Source organism: Notamacropus eugenii, chromosome 4 (assembly GCF_028372415.1).
Source record: "Notamacropus eugenii isolate mMacEug1 chromosome 4, mMacEug1.pri_v2, whole genome shotgun sequence".
Taxonomy (NCBI): Eukaryota; Metazoa; Chordata; class Mammalia; order Diprotodontia; family Macropodidae; genus Notamacropus; species Notamacropus eugenii.
Genome location: NC_092875.1, coordinates 272,275,216 through 272,293,997, shown reverse-complemented (window position 1 = coordinate 272,293,997; position 18,782 = coordinate 272,275,216). Strand labels below are relative to the sequence as shown.

The following is an 18,782-nucleotide window of genomic DNA, read 5'->3' as shown; positions in this document are numbered from 1 at the left end:
CTATCACATTTTGTGTAGCCATTTCCTAGTTGATGTGCATCTCCTTTGGGGATCTATTCCCTAACCCTCCCAGGAAACCATCCAATATAACAAGATACCTTAATAGAGAAAAGGAAAAGAAGATGAATAAATTCTACAGTACTGAACAATACATGGAAAAATATATTTGGCAATATATTCAATGTGCCACATAAACATGACTGTCCCTTAAAACTAGGGATTCTTGACCTTTTTTTGTGCCATGGACCCCTTTTAAAAATGATGTTTTTAAATGTATAAAATAAACCATAAGGCTAAAAGGGGAACAATTATACAATAAGAGTTATAAAAAACTTAAAAGCAACAAATTTGTGAACCCCAAGCTATGAAAACCTCTTTGAAACTCAAACTTTGCCAAGGATTATGAGAAGTTCGTATCCTCCATTTCTCTGAAGTTCACTGGGTCCTCCTCACATGGAAAGGCAAGGAGGAGGAAATTAGACTGAGGCCAAGACCATAGCTGAGGGGCTCTCTTCTGCCTTCTCCCAGGAATTCCTCTCCAGGAACTTGGCTGGAAGTCTTCCACCCTAAGCTGCAGATACTTCTATTCTAAACTAGTTTTCTGTTTTTAACCAAGTGTCATAGGGCATAACCAAGTCCCTCAACCAATTAGAATAGATTTTCTGTTGCAGGTAGTTACAATTTAGAAGCCATTTCCGCACATAGTTCACATTTCTAGTCGATTTCTGTGTTCTCTCCTTATAGAGATATAAGGCTAAGTGGGTGATCATGGACCCTCACCCTCTCCTCAAAGGACATGGCGATCAACCATACAAAATATTTCCTATCTCATGGCAAAGAGATGATGGATGTGAGATATAGAATAAAATACACATTTTTGGATTTGGCCAATGTGTGGATTAGTTTTACTTGATGACGCTCATTTGACATAAAGTTTTGGCTTGTTTTTAAAATTTAGGGAATGTTTATTCTCCAGGGAAGAGAGGGGATGAGTGATTATAATAAAGTATTTCTCAAAAGCAGAAAAGAATAGAAGGAGCTTTAGAAAGAAATAAGCAGGATAGTATTGAAACCAGTATGCTGAATTTATTACATGCTTCCGAAAAGAACCAAATGATTCTTAGAGATTCAAGGTATTATTGAAAGTTTGCTGTCTCAGTGACTCCACTGCTCTCAGTTCTGCTTGTCAGTCAGTGTTGGGGCAGAGGTCACCCAGCGTGCACCTTGTAGCAGGTTATCCACACCTGTTAGCCAACAGGTACCAGCAATTGGGAAGAAACTGAGATGCAATGTCACATCCCCTGTTACTAATGTGGCCCTATCTGCATTGTCTTCATCTCATGATGAAAGTTATCAATAAAAACTGGCTCCATCTTGAATCCCTTGCTGATCTCTAGTGATCATCCCATAAACATTTTGCTACCTTGATGTATTTTTTAATAAATTCATTTTAATTCTCTTTTTTCCTGAGTTTTGCCTCATTAATCAGGGTGAAGACCTCATCAAGGAATTTTCCTTTTTTTGTAAAATTTTCCCTTTTTTCTAATTACATGTAAAGGTATTCATTTTTTATAAGATTTCAAGTTCCAAATTTTTCTCCCTTCCTCCTTATTTTCCTTTCCACCTCCCCAAGACAGCAAACAATCTGATATAGGTTAAATAGGTGCAGTCATGTTAAACATATTTCCTCATTAGCAATGTTGTAGAAGACGAATCAGAAGGAAAGGGAAAAACCATGAGAAATAAAAATACCCAAAAAGTGAAAATAGCATGCTTCAATCTGCATTCAGAATCCATAGTTCTTTCTCTGGATATGGATAGTAATTTCCACCATAAGTCTTGTGTAAATATCTTGGATCATTGTAGTTTTCCTTTTAACAGTTTCATATGCAATTCTTTTTATGTGCTCTCATTTGTATGTTGAAATGATCGTGTTAACCTTCATTAGTTACATACAGAATAACAAAACCATTTTTTTAAAAGAACATAGGACAAAAAGCAAAGAATTCAAGGGCAGAGAATATTGTAAAGATAAATTAGTCAAGATAGTGAAGGGACAAAAGTTGGGGTGCTAGAAAAAAAGGGAGGGGTGGAGTGGAGTGACTAGAATTCACACTAAGGATGATAGGTTTAGGAGGAGAAATAGAAAGGTTGAGGGGATATCAACAGGTATGCTGAAATCTCCAGGTCTAAGGGCAGCAATTGGGATAGAGAAGAAAATTGAAAAACAGGTGCCAAGTTCCTTGATAAAGGAAGAAACATAACCTGGAGACTGGGGGATGCCAGGAGCCATGACTTGTGCAAGGTAGTATAGACTGATAGAGGATACCTTCAAGGGAGAAACATTGGATGAATAATAACAATAGAAAGAAGATCTGAGTTTTGTGTATGTCAAAATTTTGATAAGTATATCTTAATTGACCCTTATAAAAATGTTAAATAGGTAATGGCCTAGGACAGAGTCCTGGGGCATTTGACTGAAAGTTTTCACAAGCTGATACTGATTTCTTGGTTAATAAAGAAATAGAATTACTTTTTTTTTTAAAGTAAGTCTTTTTGATAATAAAAGGTTTTTGCTTTTGTTTTTAATCAGAAGAAGGAAGATGCAGTTTAATGAAAAGGTGGCTTACCTCTAAAGAGGCAAAGAAAGGAATTGGCAAAGTGCATTTTAGCAAACGCCCTGAGGCAGCAAGGAACATTGCTTCATGGGATATTCGGTCATCAAGTATTAAGGTACTAATGGGTGTTCAGGAAAGACTAACACCTCTGGTGTGAGGGCTTGCTGAGCCCTTTTCAGGGTTGCTCATCTACCTTTGGCCTCTACCTGGCACTCAACTCTTATCTGTGGCTCAAAGAAGCTGTAGCGTATACAGCAACTACAACCCAGTAAACCATTTTGGCAGATGGGCCAGACCAGTTTGAGGTTAATAGACAGGTCTCAGACTCATTCGTGAGTTAAGGAATATGCACCCCAAACATGTAAAGATGTCCCCCAGGGGAATGGGTAGATGAGATGTGTTCCAGTGACTAAGAAGGCTCCATGGAGCTTGGACATTGAAGACACTAAGGTCATCCAGTACATCCTGGACCATCACCAGTCATCTTAATTTTTGTCTTGTCACAGGACTTTCATGACTCTGGAAGGGAGTGAGGCTGATGACTATGCAACTCTGCCTCACTTAAATCCAATTTACCTGAGAGTCAAGATGTCACTTCAGGATGTCTGAAAACAAAGGACAAACAACAAATGATAAGGTGGGAAATCACCATGAAAATGCTGCAGTTGTCAAGGATGAAGTGGCAGAGAAATTCTCTGAAGAACTGGATGAGACTCTCCAGATTAAATCTGATACTTATTAATTCCTGATAATTGATCACTTCAATTCAAAGCCCGGGAAAAAGTAAAGATGGGAAGAAATATGTGGGAAGTGCCACTCAGAAAGAATGAGAGACCAAGGACTTGTAGATTACACCAAAACCTCCAGACTCTATCATGAAAACTTTCTTGGAAAAAAGAATTAGTAAGCACTAGAAATGACTAAATAGCACCATAAAGAATATGATAAAATAAAAGACTTGGCAAATTGGATGCCCATTCCTGTCAGTCACTTTTATCATAGCTTTGGTTCATAAAGGTCAGAACCCTCCAGCTCATAAGACTGAATCACTCGCAGTTCAGATAAGTGAAACTATTCCCTTTCTAACAGTGAGATAATCACTATTAGTTCCCCCCCTTCCATCTTACAAGTTTTAATAAATGTTGGCTGAATTGAATCCTATCATGTACATATCAGAGTCTGACTCTGCCCCAGGCTACTATTGATTAGCAATACCTCCCCTCTTCCTCGTCCCTCCCCTCCCCTCACCTCCAGGAAGAATCCTCACCACCTAGGAGTGTCAAACTAGGTCTTTCCTTTCATCCTTGCAAGTCTCTGGCCTTCACTCTAGAGCTGAGTAGAGATTAATGAAAGCTTTTAGGCATATCTGAAACCAGACTAATTTAATTCAACAAGCATTTACTAAGCACCTTTGGTTACCCAGAGTTTTTATGGAAAAGAGGAGAAATAAGTAGTTTTATAGCATGAATCTTTTGGGGTGGTACAGGCCAGTCTAGGGTGGTTTGCCACTGTGGGGAAACTTAGAGCAAAATGAGGACTCTTGGAATTTAGCCAGCGGAAGAGGGATAACAAAGACAACTTCCACCTATTTCCAATTTTTGCCTGAGTCCAGCCCTGCACCCCCAAGAGGAGAAACTCTTCTACCTTCTTGTACCTTACGACACCCTGGTCCCAAGGCCCCAGATTCAGGCTATTATAGCCACGATGTTGTTGTTCAGGCGTTTCTGTCTTGTTCAACTCTTTGTGACCCCATTTGGGGTTTTCTTGGCAAAGATACTGAAGTGGTTTGCATTTCCTTTTCCAGTTCATTTTACAGATGAGGAAACCGAGGCAAACAGAGTTAAACGATTTTCTCAAGTTTCTATGCAGCTAGTAAGTAAGTGTCTGTGGCCAGATTTGAGCACAGGAAGATGAGATTTCCTGATTCCAGGCCCAGGATTCTATCCACTGTATCAATCCATTATGGTTTAAATATCCCTTTGTGGCCTAGCCTGGAAATTTACCTATCATAGCATTGGTTCTATGGCAAAATGTGTTCAAAATTGCAATTCAGCATTTGGAAACAATTTATTCCTAAACTGGTAACTGCTTACCCTTGGTTTGAGAGTAGAAGTCTTTGTCAAATTGTCCTTTGGGACTAAGGTACTGGATTCTTTCTAGGTATGTAGGGGTGAGGGAGAGGACAGGAGGAAGGAAGACTCCAGGGATGTCATATTTTTTTCCAAGCACTTTCACATATATTACTTCACTGTAGGAAGGCATTCCAAAAAAAAAAAAGTCTAGCATTTCATCACTCTCCTCAGTTTACCCAAAGGAGTGAAAGGACTTGCTAGGACTAAAATCTAGGTCTCCAGAGTACTAAGATCAGTGTTCTTTCCACTATCAACTTCACAGGGTTGTTGTGAAGAAAGAACTTTGTAAACTTCAAAGCACTTGACTATGCATATCATTACAAGGGCTTTGTTTTTCTTTTTTTTCCCCCCAGAGAACTTGGAATGAGTTCAAAGACTGCCTTAGACACTTACTTACTGTGTGACTCTGGGCAAGTCACTTCACTTTTCTCAGTCTGGGTTTCCTTCTCTGTAAAATGGGAATACTAAAAGAACATCCACCTCACAGGGTCATTGTGATTATTAAATGAGGTGATACATGTATAGTGCTTAGTAAACCTTAAAGAATTATATGAATAAAAATTCTTTACGATTTAAATGATTACTAACTAAATACATACAGAAGAGAGAGGAGGGAAGAATGATGGGTAAGAATATAGTAAACAAAAAAGAAAAGAGGAATCTTTTTTAAAAGCAGAGATGAGAACAGAAGGCCAGAAAGAGATATGCATGGCTTAGAAAGCTACAAGCTGAATTAAATGTATGCATAAAAAACAAAGCAGGCTTTCTTTAATAGAAATTTGCTGTTTCATGTACAACCTTCCTTTTTCTGTTCTACTATGTATATGGGAATGCTAATTTTAGTTGATATTTGTAAAGTACAGTATGAAAATATAAAAAACCTTTAAAGTACTGCGTAGAAGTAACTAATAATAACTGGTATACCATGTTGCTTTACTCTTTCAGAATTTCTTTCCTTTTTGATGATCTCTAAAGTCTCTATTACTGAAAGACACTATTTCCCCATTTTTCTAGCTTTTTCACATTATTCTAGCTTTACCCAAGCAGTTCATCTTTGTCTAAAATTGCTTGCAAAGGTATTTAGTGTAGTCTCTTGGATACAATGAATGTACTAAAGAATCATTGGTCAAGTTGGTGAGAATCCTTCAAAGATTCAAAGGAGACTCTGGGGATGGTCAGTCGTTTGTATTTTCATGGAAAAAAAAAACCCAGTTGGCAGATTCCATTATCCTTATTTGTGGTAAACTGCAAGCCATCATCTCTTAATGGCCTCTTCATTTATGCTAATTACTATAACTCTTGGTAATACAGGTATGAAGTATTTAATGCAGAGACAGTGAAAGGAAACCAGGTAGGTTTCAGATGATCTTGAGAGATAGCTTTAGGGGAATTAGTATTCTAAAACTCTTTGTTTAAAAGCACTGTGTTTATAGCCACTGGAACTGAAATCATTATATTATTGAATTGTTAGTAGGGTCAGCACTTTGACTCACTTTAAGAATATTCGTGTAAGAAAATGATTTAGAATTAAATCACTAACTCTAGGTCAGGGGTGAGGAAACTGAGTCCCGGAGTTCCCCTATCCCTGCTCTAGGTTATCAGTGGTTCTCTGTGATCTTAGCCCCCATTTCCTCCTCTGTAAAATGGGTACAATAATTTCCCTAAATATCTTAAAAGATGGGGGGGGGGGGCATCAAGTGAAATAAGGCATGGGAAATACGTTTGTAAACTATAAAATGCCAAAGGTGAATGATCACTCATTTCTATCCTGGAGTGATATATGCCTGATGAGGTTCAGCCTCTAGGAACTTCCTTGAGCTCCCCTGCAATTTCCTCACTGGACCTGGCTTTTCATACTCAAATTGAGCTTTCCTGTATCTCCTCACAGAATCTGGCCTTTCATACACAGATCTGTGATCATTGTCTGTTATCCCTTGATTGCCCTACCTGCTTCCCACTTAGGCGCCCCCAAGTCTGATATTTGTTGACTCTCCTCAAGACCCCTCCTAAACCCCTCCTCCCGTCACCCTGGACTACCAAACCCCCCACCCCCAGATCCCTCCTATACTCTTTTCTGTATTTAAGTTCCGTCCTGCCTCCATGAAGGCGCTCAGATCCAATCCAGCTCAGACTCTGTCTAGCTGGGATTGTGTCTGGCCCGCTTGTGAATACAAGCGTTACAAAAGCTTAGGCTCCTTAAGAGGCAACCCAATTAGGCAAATCCTTAATAAACTTTGTTTTCTGTGGCTTTAAGAAGGCTTGAGTCGAATTCATTCGAGCACGACCCGGACTGTCGGTATTTTGGGGTTCCGGATCACCCCTAAACCTCATCATGCCCACTGGTACCCTCAAAATCTGGAGAAGAAGAACACACAACAGGAAACAGGAAAATCTTTTCTGTAGGTTCATCTGGTTGGTATAAGTTACATGCCCAATTTTTTTAAAGTGGAAAAGTTTAGGTAACCATAGACCAAGGCTACAAAGAAGCAGGAAAAAGTAAGTAGCCATCCATTGACCTGGTCCATCTTCCCCAGGAGTTACACAGAAAAAGAGGTGAGTATTTTTTTTTTTCTCTAGCCCTTTCACTGAATACCTCCAAGTGAACAGAGAGCAGTTATACTGGAATGCCACAGTCTGCAGTTTGTGGAAAGACCATGCCTGTAAATGAATACCTCTCATCTCTGATCACTCCAGCACACCAAGACCACAACCTGAATCTTGTGACCACAATGTTTGCCACCAGGAAGGATTTAGAATCCTTTAGTGGTGGAAGTGGCCGCTTCAATGGTATATACTTCTTACTATCTCTGCAGTCTTCTCTTTTCCTTCTACCAATGTCTGTCCCATTCTGTTATTTTTTAAAAAGGGGTTTTCCAAAGTGACATTTGTGTGGTAAATTGATGTTGCTGAGCCATTTCAGCTGTGTCCGATCCTTTGTGACCCCATTTAAGGTTTTCTTGGCAAAGATACTGGAGTAGTTTGCCATTTCCTTGGGTAGCTCACTTTACAAGTGAGGCAAACAGGTTTAAGTCACTTGCCCAGGGTCACATAGCTAGTAAGTGCCTGAGGCCAGATTTGAACTCAGAAAATGAGTCTTCCTGATCCTAAGTCCGGTGCTCTATCCACTGCTCCACTTAGTGGCCTTAAATTGACATTACTTTTGTTTTTTCATGTGAGGACAAGAAGGCAGCCCTTAAAGAACCATTGGCTCAAGAGGAAGGGATCTTTAGGAAAATAATGTGATCTAGAAGGATGGGAGCCATCATGACCCTTTCCACCATAGGTTTGGGACCTTCTTCTGTTGGGAAAACACACACACACACACACACACACACACACACCCCTTGTTTCTTTGAGTATCTAGTAAGAAAACACCAAGTTCCTGTCAGAGGACATGAGATTCTCCAGATGTAATCCAATATGAATCCAGTTCAATCCAGTTCATTATGCAACCCAGCCATCTTCACTGAAGATATACTCCCAAGTCTGGAAAATTAAAAGATTTAAATTTAAAAATTTAAATTAAAAAAATTTATAGTTATAATATACATATTATATATAATGTGTATTATATAGAACATAATTATAATATATAATACAAATATATAATAAAATAAATATAATATGTGTAATTAGAATAAATCCCAATTTGCTATGCTCTTCCCCAATATTTTCTCAGAATAGAACTAGTGACTTAGTCTAAGATTGTTTTAAAGATGCCTTCCAAATGATCCCATCAAGACTTTCTAGGATTTTCCTTGAAATGCATACATCTGGCTTCACAGTTGACTTTGGTCAGAAATAGATGAAATACTTTAAGTAATTATGTGATATGCTGGGGATGTGGTATATGGATGGAGTTTCTGGTTTAGGATAGAGTTGTGAGGTCATCAAAAAGTGAGAGCAGATCAGTGCTAATGGCTCCCTCCTCTGTACTGTACAAATAAATTTATTTACCAAAAAATGAAACTTTTGGGAAAGAAAGTGCTGCAAACTCCATTTTCCTTGTTAATACACATGGAAGACACATAGAATCCATAAGAAAGAAGGAAAGTGGGCTTTTATGTATGTATTCTGGGTATTTAAACATGGTTTTCTGAGCACCAGTTGTCATTAGAGTAGCATTAGGTGAATTATTACTAGGCCAGTTTGTGGTTGCATGTGTTCTAATCTACTCCCTGCTACAAGATCTGTAAACATGAAGTGCCCTAGGAGACCAACTTTTAAGTTACCTTGAAGAGACAAGGTCCAAACCTGGTCTGGGAATGACTTTTGCAGGGCACTGGCCCAATTCCCTTGTCATTCTTTAGGAAGGCTGTGTGTCTGGCAGAGGACTTGCTTTCCCAGAAGTGCTTCTGGGACCTAACTCTGCACAAAGGGGTTGTTAAATGTGTTTCCCTCACTTCTGGCTCAGTTGGTTCCTGAGCCTCAGGTCACATACAGCTCATAGTTCCTATCAACTTTTTCCCAAAGGACTCCTGGGCTCCTGCAGTAGCCAGCACTTCCCTGAAACAGGAAACTCTATTTACACTGTCTTGGAGCCTGGTGCTCATCCATAAAAGGGAAAAGAGTACTTGAGGAAAAGGGCTGGGGACTGAGAAACTCTTTAAAAGTGAAAGCTTCTCATCTAGTTGATAGAGTTTAGAGGGTTTTCAGTTTTTCCTCCCACATTTTAATAATATTGAGCTATTGGATTAGATGGATGATGCTTCACACTCAAACAAAGAAAAATGATGGGTAAGTGCATTTTTGAGGCTCTCTTCTACTTCCTTATGTATATTTTCTCAGTTTTCAAATGTACATTTCCATTATAGTGTCTATTTCAATCTCCTAAAACATCCAATCCAAAATAATATGCATTTTATGAAGGCCCTACCATGTACAGACACTACCTACATACTGGTGCTGGGGATAAAATATAAAAACTGGGGAGAAAAGTTCTTGCCCTCAAGGAACATAAATTCTGCTGGGTAAGGGGTTGGTGGGGGTGGGTAGAATATAATTTACAGGGTGTCCCAAAAGTCTGGGGCAGCTAGGAGGCACAGTGGATAGAGTGGCAGGCCTAGAGTCAGGAAGATCTGAGTTCAAATCTGGCCCCAGGCACTTACTAGCTGTGTGACCCTGGACAAGTCACTTAATTCTGTCTGCCTCACTTTCCTTATCTATAAAATGAACTGGAGAAGGAAATGGCAAACACTCCAGTATCTTTGACAAGAAAACCCCAAATGGGGTCACGAGGAGTCAGACACGACTGAAAAGCAATAACAATCCCAAAGTCTAAGATTTAGACTGCATAAAACCTATATAAAAGGTTAAATATATACATGATCATTTGAGGGAGAGAGAATGTGCATTAACAACTAAGGGGATGAGGAAAGTTTTCTTGTAGGAATGAGTACATAAACTCAACCCTGAAGCAAGTTAAGTATTCTAGGAGTTATATGTGAACTAAGGAATAAGCTCCACACATGGAAGACGACCTGTGCACAGGGATAGATGTAAGAGATGGAGTGCCAACACTGAGTGCATAAACTTCACTGGTTCAATGGTTTTCAGGTGGGATATCCAGACCTACAGTTTACATTTATGTGGAAGGAGAGATGCCAAGCTTTTGAAGTGTAGCATTTTTGAGTTTGTAACCAAGCATTTATAATTCTTGGTTCCTAACCACACAAGCTCATAGGTAAAGTAGTTGTCACGCATAATCTAATTGATGATCTGGCAGGCATTCCCTAGGACAAATGAGCTAGAGGAACTAAATGATACTATGCATTTAAAGGATTAGAGAATCGAGTGCATTTAAACCACACAAACTCATGATGTATTGCTAGAGAAGCCAAAGACATTTTCTTGACATATAAATGCCAGAACTAAATTTGCCTGGGCAATTGCTGATAGAGTTTTCTAAATGACCATCTTTGAAATATGCTTAGATTCTCTTTTATTGTGAGGAACACAGAACCTTGAATGACCACACATTCATGAAGCAAAAGTCTGCAGAGCACTTTATTTCCTCAGCTAGAATGGAAAATAGAGGAAAAGGTGCAGTGATTTACACTGAGGGGGTGATGTTTGCATTTCTGCCACAGCAGGGTAATTGTTACATGTGTTTCAATTGTAAGGTAATCTTCCTTCTGAAGGAGAAGGTAAAGGGATCCAAAAGAATTTCCTGATACAGGCGGTTGTTAGGAATAATGAAGCATTCTTCAAGGAAACAGAAAAAGAAATGAGGCTCCATGGTAGTGGAAAGAGGATTTGGAGGAGGAGGAGGGAGGAGGAAAGGATCTGAGGTGAAAGTAGGGGAAAATACCTTATCAGGATGATTGTTACACAGAGGATAATTGGAAAAAACGGGACAACTGTGCACTTGAAGATTAGATAGTTCTACCAAACATGAGAGAGAACATTATGAAATGCAAAATGGATAATTTTTATTACATTAAGTTAAAAAGGGTTTGCACAAAAAAACCTCAATGCAACCAAAATTAGAAGAAAAACTGAAAGATGGGAAACTTTTTACAGCAAGTATTTTTGATAAAGGCCTCATTTCTCAACTATATAGAGAACCAAGTCAAATTTGTAAGAATATAAATCATTCCCCAATTGATAAATGGTCAAAGGATATGAATAGGCAGTTATCAGATGAAGAAATTAACGCTGTCTACTGTCATATGAAAAAATGCTCTAAACTGCTATTGATGAGAGAAATGAAAATTATTAAAACAACTCTGAGGTACCTATCAGATTGGCTAATATAACAGAAAACAAAAATGATAAAATGTTGGAGAAGACATGGGAAAATGAGCAAACTAATGCATTGTTGGTGGAGTTGAAAATTAATCCTCTCATTCTGGAGAACAATTTGGAACTATGCCCAAAGAGCTATAAAACTGTACATACCCTTTGATCCAGTAATACCACTACTGGGTCTACATCCCAAAGAGATCATAAAAAAAGGGAAAAGGACCTACATGTACAAAAATATTTTAGAAGTTATTTTTGTGGTGGCAAAGAATTGGAAAGTAAGGGGATGCCCATCAATTGGGGAATGACTTAACTAACAAGTTGTGGTGTGTGAATGTAATGGAATACTATTGTGCTAGAAGAAATGATGAGTAGGCAGATTTCAGAAAAACCTGGAAAGACTTACATGAACTGATGGTAAGTGAAGTGAGTAGAACCAGGAGAACACTGTACACAGTAACAGCAACACTGTGTGATGATCAGCTATGATAGATTTAGCTCTTTTCAGCAAGACAATGATCCAGGACAATTCCTAAAGACTCATAATGCAAAATGCTATCCAAATCCAGAGATAGGATTATGGAGTCTGAATGCAGATCAAAACATAGTATTTTCACTTTGGGGGGTATTTTGTGACTTTTCCCTTTTGCTCTGTTTCTTCTTTCACAACATAACTGATGTAGAATTATGTCTGCATGGTTGCACATGTATAACCTATATCAGAATGCCATCTTGAGAAGGGAAAGAGAAAAAATTTGAAACTCAAAATCTTATAAAAAATGAATGTTGAAAACTGTCTTTACATATAATTGGAAAAACATAAAATACTATTTACTGAAAGATAGCTCTACTTGAAGAATGGGAAACTGGATACTTTGAGGAGGCAACTGCTTAGCCTACCCTGAATTGTATGGTAAAGGATGGGAAGTTATCAAGTAAGAAGTCATCCAGCAAGTATCATGGGAGTAATAGTTGCAGTTGGTATTACCTGCTCAGGTGTTATAAAAGCAATGACCCTGACATACACAGGAGGGCCTGCTGTACAGATTCTTAGATCTGCTTTTCTAAAAGGAGAGGCAACTTTTGAGGGGTCAACGATCACTTTAATCAAGCACATATATTATTCCCTTAGTTCATGGGGAAAAGTCAGCACCCTGAACTTCAGAAAAAATACAAACAGAGAAACAAAGGTCAATGAACAGACAGGGCTTCCAGCTGCCTGACCATAAGCAATACATACATCACAGATCAACAGACAGACATCTGTCTGATCATACATACATAGTTACCAGAGAGAGAAGCACCAACATCTGGGTTTTCAAAGCCAGGGAGATCCTTAGTGACTGCCCAGAGTCTTATCTGGTCAAACAAACACTTCCAATGAGTAAGCCCCAAAGTAAAACCTCACCTCAGAGTATTTACACACTTTTCAGAGCCAGAGGGCATCACAACCCTTGAGAACCAGTGCCTCATTAGAAAATTAACGAAAGGTGTGGGCCTCCCCTAATCAAGCTTCCCTTAATGGGCAGGTCCATTAATGAGTGAAGCAGATCTTTAACTCTCTTAGTTACCAATACAGGTGTCCTAGAGCTGCTCTTAGAACACCTTATAAAAAATAATAAAAAGCACCTCTTTTATTTCTGGGCCACATATCCAAGACATGGCAAAGAACCTCTCCAGACATATCAAAATGGAAGATAGTTACCCACTTTAGGTGATTTGTGTTGGCACAAATGATACTGCCAGAATGAACCTAAACAGTATTGCCAACAATTTTGAAGTCTTTCTTGGTCAAGAAACTGAACCCAGGTTGTGTTTTGCTCGCTATTGACTATTAAAGTCAAGGGATACAGAAGAGGAAATTATTTTGGGATATGAACATCTGGCTAAGAACATGGTTCCTGAGAATGTGAGTTGCACTTCTGGACCATAGATTAAAATGGAAGAATGAAAGATTCCTGGCCAGAAATCAGGTTCACCTCCCAAAGACTGGTAAGAATGTATTTTCTCAGTATCTTGCAAATCTAATCAAAAGGATTTTAAACTGAAAACAATAAGGGAAGGAGAAGACTGCCTACGTATATTCCCCAATCTAGATACCATAAAGAATAGCTATAATGAAAAAGATAAATCATTATTGAGACAAATAAAAAGGAACCAGTAGGGGATTTAAATATTTATACACAAATGCCCAAAGTTTAAGAAACAAATAAAAGGAACTGGAGGGCCTAATAAAGGAGAAAACTGATCTCATATAGATTACTGAGATTTGGTAGGATGAAACCAAGGACTGGAATATAGTTTTAGAGGGACATCACTTATTCAAAAACAATGACAAGAAGAACAAAACAAGGTAGGTTAAAGAGGATAGGGTAGCATTAAATATAAGAAGGCATATAGGGGGCGGAGCCAAGATGGCGGAGTAGAAAGACGCACATACACATAGCTCTGAACCCACAACCCATAGAATGGCTACAGGGAAGTAACTCACGGCGAATTCCGCACCCAGAGGCCACGGAACATTGGAGCGAGGGAGATTTCTGTTCCAGAGAGACCTGCAAACCTCTCGCGGGGGGGTCCTTCGCGCTGCGGACTGGGCGCCGGGACTGGGAGCTGAGTGCAACCCTGCCGCGGCCGCGGCACCGAGAGGAAAAGATCCGAGCAGGCTTCACAGACAGGATCTCCAGCGGCCACGTGGGTCCCTCCACCCACAGAGGGATCTGCAAACCTCTCGCAAAAGGTCCGTCGCGCTGCAGACACAAAGCCCAGCCCAGACCTGCTGCGGCCACGGCTGCGGCACCGAGAGAAACAAATCCGAGCAGGCTTCAGGGACGGGATCTCCAGCGGCCGCACAAGTCCCTCCACCCACAGGTGACAGGGGTGGGTGAGAGAGTCTCTTTGGCGGGTCGAGAGGGGAGTGGGGTGCCCCCATAATTCAGGCCCCCCCGGGAGGTAGAAGCTGAGAGGCGGCTGCAGACAGGGGCTCCCCAAGCGGGCGGGAGCCTGAATCCATTGCAGAAGGTCTGTGCATAAACCCCCTGAGGGAACTGAGCCTGAGAGGTGGCCCTGCCCTGACCTCAGCACCAGAACATAATCTCATACTGAATAGCAGCCCTACCCCCGCCAAAAGCCCTGAGGCTGGAAGCAGCATTTGAATCTCAGACCACAAACACGGGCTGGGAGGATCAGGAGGTGAGGTGGGTGTGAGGAAAATATTCAGAGGTCAAGTCACTGGCTGGGAAAATGCCCAGAAAAGGGAAAAGAAATAAGACTATAGAAGGTTACTTTCTTGGCGAACAAGCATTTCCTCCCTTCCTTTCTGATGAGGAAGAACAATGCTTACCATCAGGCAAAGACACAGAAATCAAGGCTTCTGTGTCCCAGCCCACCCAATGGGCTCAGGCCATGGAAGACCTCAAAAAGAATTTTCAAAATCAAGTTAGAGAGGTGGAGGAAAAGCTGGGAAGAGAAATGAGAGACATGAAGTCAAAGCATGAACAGCAGATCAGCTCCCTGCTAAGGGAGACCCAAAAAAATGTTGAAGAAATTAACACCTTGAAAACTAGCCTAACTCAATTGGCAAAAGAAGTTCAAAAAGCCAATGAGGAGAAGAATGCTTTCAAAAGCAGAATTAGCCAAATGGAAAAGGAGATTCAAAAGCTCACTGAAGAAAATAGTTCTTTCAAAATTAGAATGGCACAGATGGAGGCTAATGACTTTATGCAAAACCAAGAAATCACAGAACAAAGAGAGAAGAATGGAAAAATGGAAGATAATGTGAAATATCTCATTGGAAAAACAACAGACCTGGAAAATAGATCCAGGAGAGACAATTTAAAAATTATGGGACTACCTGAAAGCCACGATCAAAAGAAGAGCCTAGACATCATCTTTCATGAAATTATCAAGGAAAACTGCCCTGAGATTCTAGAATCAGAGGGCAAAATAAATATTCAAGGAATCCACAGAACACCGCCTGAAAGAGATCCAAAAAGAGAAACTCCTAGGAACATTGTGGCCAAATTCCAGAGTTCCCAGGTCAAGGAGAAAATACTGCAGGCAGCTAGAAAGAAACAATTCAAGTATTGTGGAAATACAATCAGGATAACACAAGATCTAGCAGCTTCTACATTAAGGGATCGAAGGGCGTGGAATAGGATATTCCAGAAGTCAAAGGAACTAGGACTGAAACCAAGAATCACCTACCCAGCAAAACTGACTATAATACTTCAGGGGAAAAAATGGTCTTTCAATGAAATAGAGGATTTTCAAGTATTCTTGATGAAAAGACCAGAGCTGAAAAGAAAACTTGACTTTCAAACACAAGAATGAAGAGAACCATGAAAAGGTGAACAGCAAAGTGAAGTCATAAGGGACTTACTAAAGCTGAACTGTTTACATTCCTACATGGAAAGACAATATTTGTAACTCTTGAAACATTTCAGTATCTGGGTACTGGGTGGGATTACACATGCACACATGCTCACATACATGGAGACAGAGTGCACAGAGTGAATTGAATAGGATGGGATCATATCTTTAAAACAAAATGGAATCAAGCAGTGAGAGAGAAGTGTATTGGGAGGAGAGAGGGAGAAATTGAATGGGGCAAGTTATCTCTCATGAAAGAGGCAATCAAAAGACTCATTAGTGGAGGGATAAAGAGGGGAGGTGAGAGAAAAACATGAAGTCTGCTCTCATCACATTCCACTGGGGGAAGGGATAAAATGCACACTCATTTTGGTAGGAAAACCTATCTCACAATACAGGAAAGTGGGGGATAAGGGGACAAGCAGGGTGGGGGGGATGATAGAAGGGAGGGCATGAGGAGGAGAGTGCAATTCGAGGTCGACACTCATGGGGAGGGATAGGATCAAAAGAGAATAGAAGTAATGGGGGACAGGATAGGATGGAGGGAAATATAGTTAGTCCTATACAACACAACTATTATGGAAGTCATTTGCAAAACTACACAGATATGGCCTATATTGAATTGCTTGCCTTCCAAAGGGAAGGGGTGGGGAGGGAGGGAGGAAGAGAAGTTGGAACTCAAAGTGTTAGGATCAACTGTCGAGTAATGTTCTTGCCACTAGGAAATAAGAAAAACAGGTAAAGGGGTATAGAAAGCTATCTGCCCCTACAGAACAAAAGAGAAGATGGAGACAAGGGCAGAGAGGGATGATAGAAGAGAGAGCAGATTGGTCATAGGGGCAATTAGAATGCTTGGTGTTTGGGGGGGGAGGGGATAAAAGGGGAGAAAATTTGTAACCCAAAATTTTGTGAAAATGAATGTTAAAAGTTAAATAAATAAATTTAATAATAAAAAAAAAAAAAAGAAGGCATATAACATGAGGAAATCTAAGAAACTGGAGGAGGAAAATATGGTGGAGAGCCTTTGGATGAAGAAGGATAATGGAGGAAAGAAGAGAAAAGGTCTGATTATTTGAAAATACTATAAACCACCTAAACAGAAAGAGGAAAGAGATAAGGGGTTTGGAAAACAAATCACAAGGTTGGCACAGAGACGTGATAGAGAAGTGATAAGAGATTTCAAATATACAAATATGGAGCTTTGTCTGACTAATCTCTAGAGACAGAGCTGCTAATCATTTTTTTACTTTAATTATAAATTCATCATTCAAAACGTTGAGGAACCAAGAAAGAGAAACTCCACACTTGATCCTTGCTAACGTGTGTAACCAATAAGTGTTACTATGGACTATGAGGATTCTGTGCTTTCCTCATTTTCTCCTCCAATCCAGAAAGGGTAAAGGGCCGAGATCCTCAGAGACCAGATTAACTCCATGTGGGCCAGCTGGGAGGTATGACTTTCTCATCTAGCCTCTCCTGGTTACCCAATCCCTTCCAGGAAAAGAACAGATGGCCATCAGCATCACCCTTTAGGTTTGGCATGCAACTAGTTCATTTTTCAAGGGGAAATCTCAGTAAGCTACGAGTTCAAGTTGTCAGGTTCCATTTTTTGGAAGAGTTATAGAATCATAAGACCAAACTATCATTTATCTGGAGGCAAGTATCTTTCACTGCTCCCCCACCAAGGTTAGAATTGAACCATTTTAGCTAATGTATTCTGTTAAATATAAGAAACTCCTCAGTGAGAAGTGCATTCTGCAATGCACACTCTGATCACTAGAAACAAATGGCCATATACAATGAAAACAAATTCATTTATTAAAAAAAAAAAAAGAATTAGGCTTCCATACTATTCTAAGCATTAGAGAATAGGGGGGAAAGCACATTAAGATTTTTATTCTATCTAAATGAAGAGAAGAGGAAAGAAGAGCAGAAAGTAGAACTTTCCGTACCCATGTTCTATCCTCTCCAGGATCCTTTGGTTGGGAGTATTCACCAAGCTTGTCCTTGCCTGTGGTCTGGGATTATTGCTTTGGATGAAGCCTCTGGCCTCTATACTGTGGTGCTTGACATCATTCTGCCACCGTTTTGTCTCAGCTCATTCTCAGTGGCCATCCACTGAGGTCTCCCCCTAACGTTGTTCATTCTTTGTTTTTAAAGAGGACCAATGACATCACAGAGTGATGTCTTGATTTCCATGTGAATTAGATTTAATTGGGGAAAAGTTGCACAGAGCTGTCACCTTCACTCTCTCTTCCTGAGTCATTGAAATCCAGTGGCAAGGCAAAAGTTAAGATGACCAGTGATGACCCAGGATGCAGTGGATAACCCTGGTGTTTCTGATTTCTAATGAAGCTCTAAATGCTCTTGCTTCAGTTACCTTCATCACCATTAGAACAAATTGTTCTCATCTGCCCATTCTGCCAAGGAAAGGCTTTACATGCTTGGCATAAACATTGTGCTAAGTCACTTCAGGGTTTGAGGCCTCAGTTACCCTGGGTTAACCTGGTTCAGTTGAACCTGGTTTAGCTTATCTGCTGAGATGGTTTACTAGAATGTGGTGGCTGTACAAGCAACAGTTTCTTGGAGCCACAGGTTTCTTCACCTCTCTCTGTTCATATCCCATTCTGTTCCTCACATTTCATGTGCTCTAAATCCCACCTTGCTGGTTTACATTTCATCAAAAAGTCTCTATATTCTTCTAGCCTAAGGGTGGGAGGGGAACTATATATATATATTCCACACTATCCAACTTTTATTCAAAAGGTCACTGAGGTCACTAGCACTAACTCCACCCACAAGGATGTTAGATAGGAAATAATTAATTAATGTGATAGAAATAATAGGAACCCTGGGAGCAAGTGATTATTTATTCCATGAGCTTCTGCTAGAAAAGGAGAGGAAATTTAGGCATAGT

The 18,782-nt window shown here is 39.9% G+C and overlaps 1 long non-coding RNA gene across 1 annotated transcript in view; it reads right to left on the bottom strand.

Moving 5' to 3' along the window:
• Positions 1-7,141: 7,141 nt before the first annotated feature.
• Positions 7,142-18,782, bottom strand: part of LOC140501241 (uncharacterized) — a 29,934-nt gene continuing 18,293 nt past the window's right edge. The window contains exon 2 of the long non-coding RNA XR_011966106.1: positions 7,142-8,236. This is a non-coding gene — a long non-coding RNA (uncharacterized lncRNA). The remainder of the gene's footprint in view (positions 8,237-18,782) is intronic.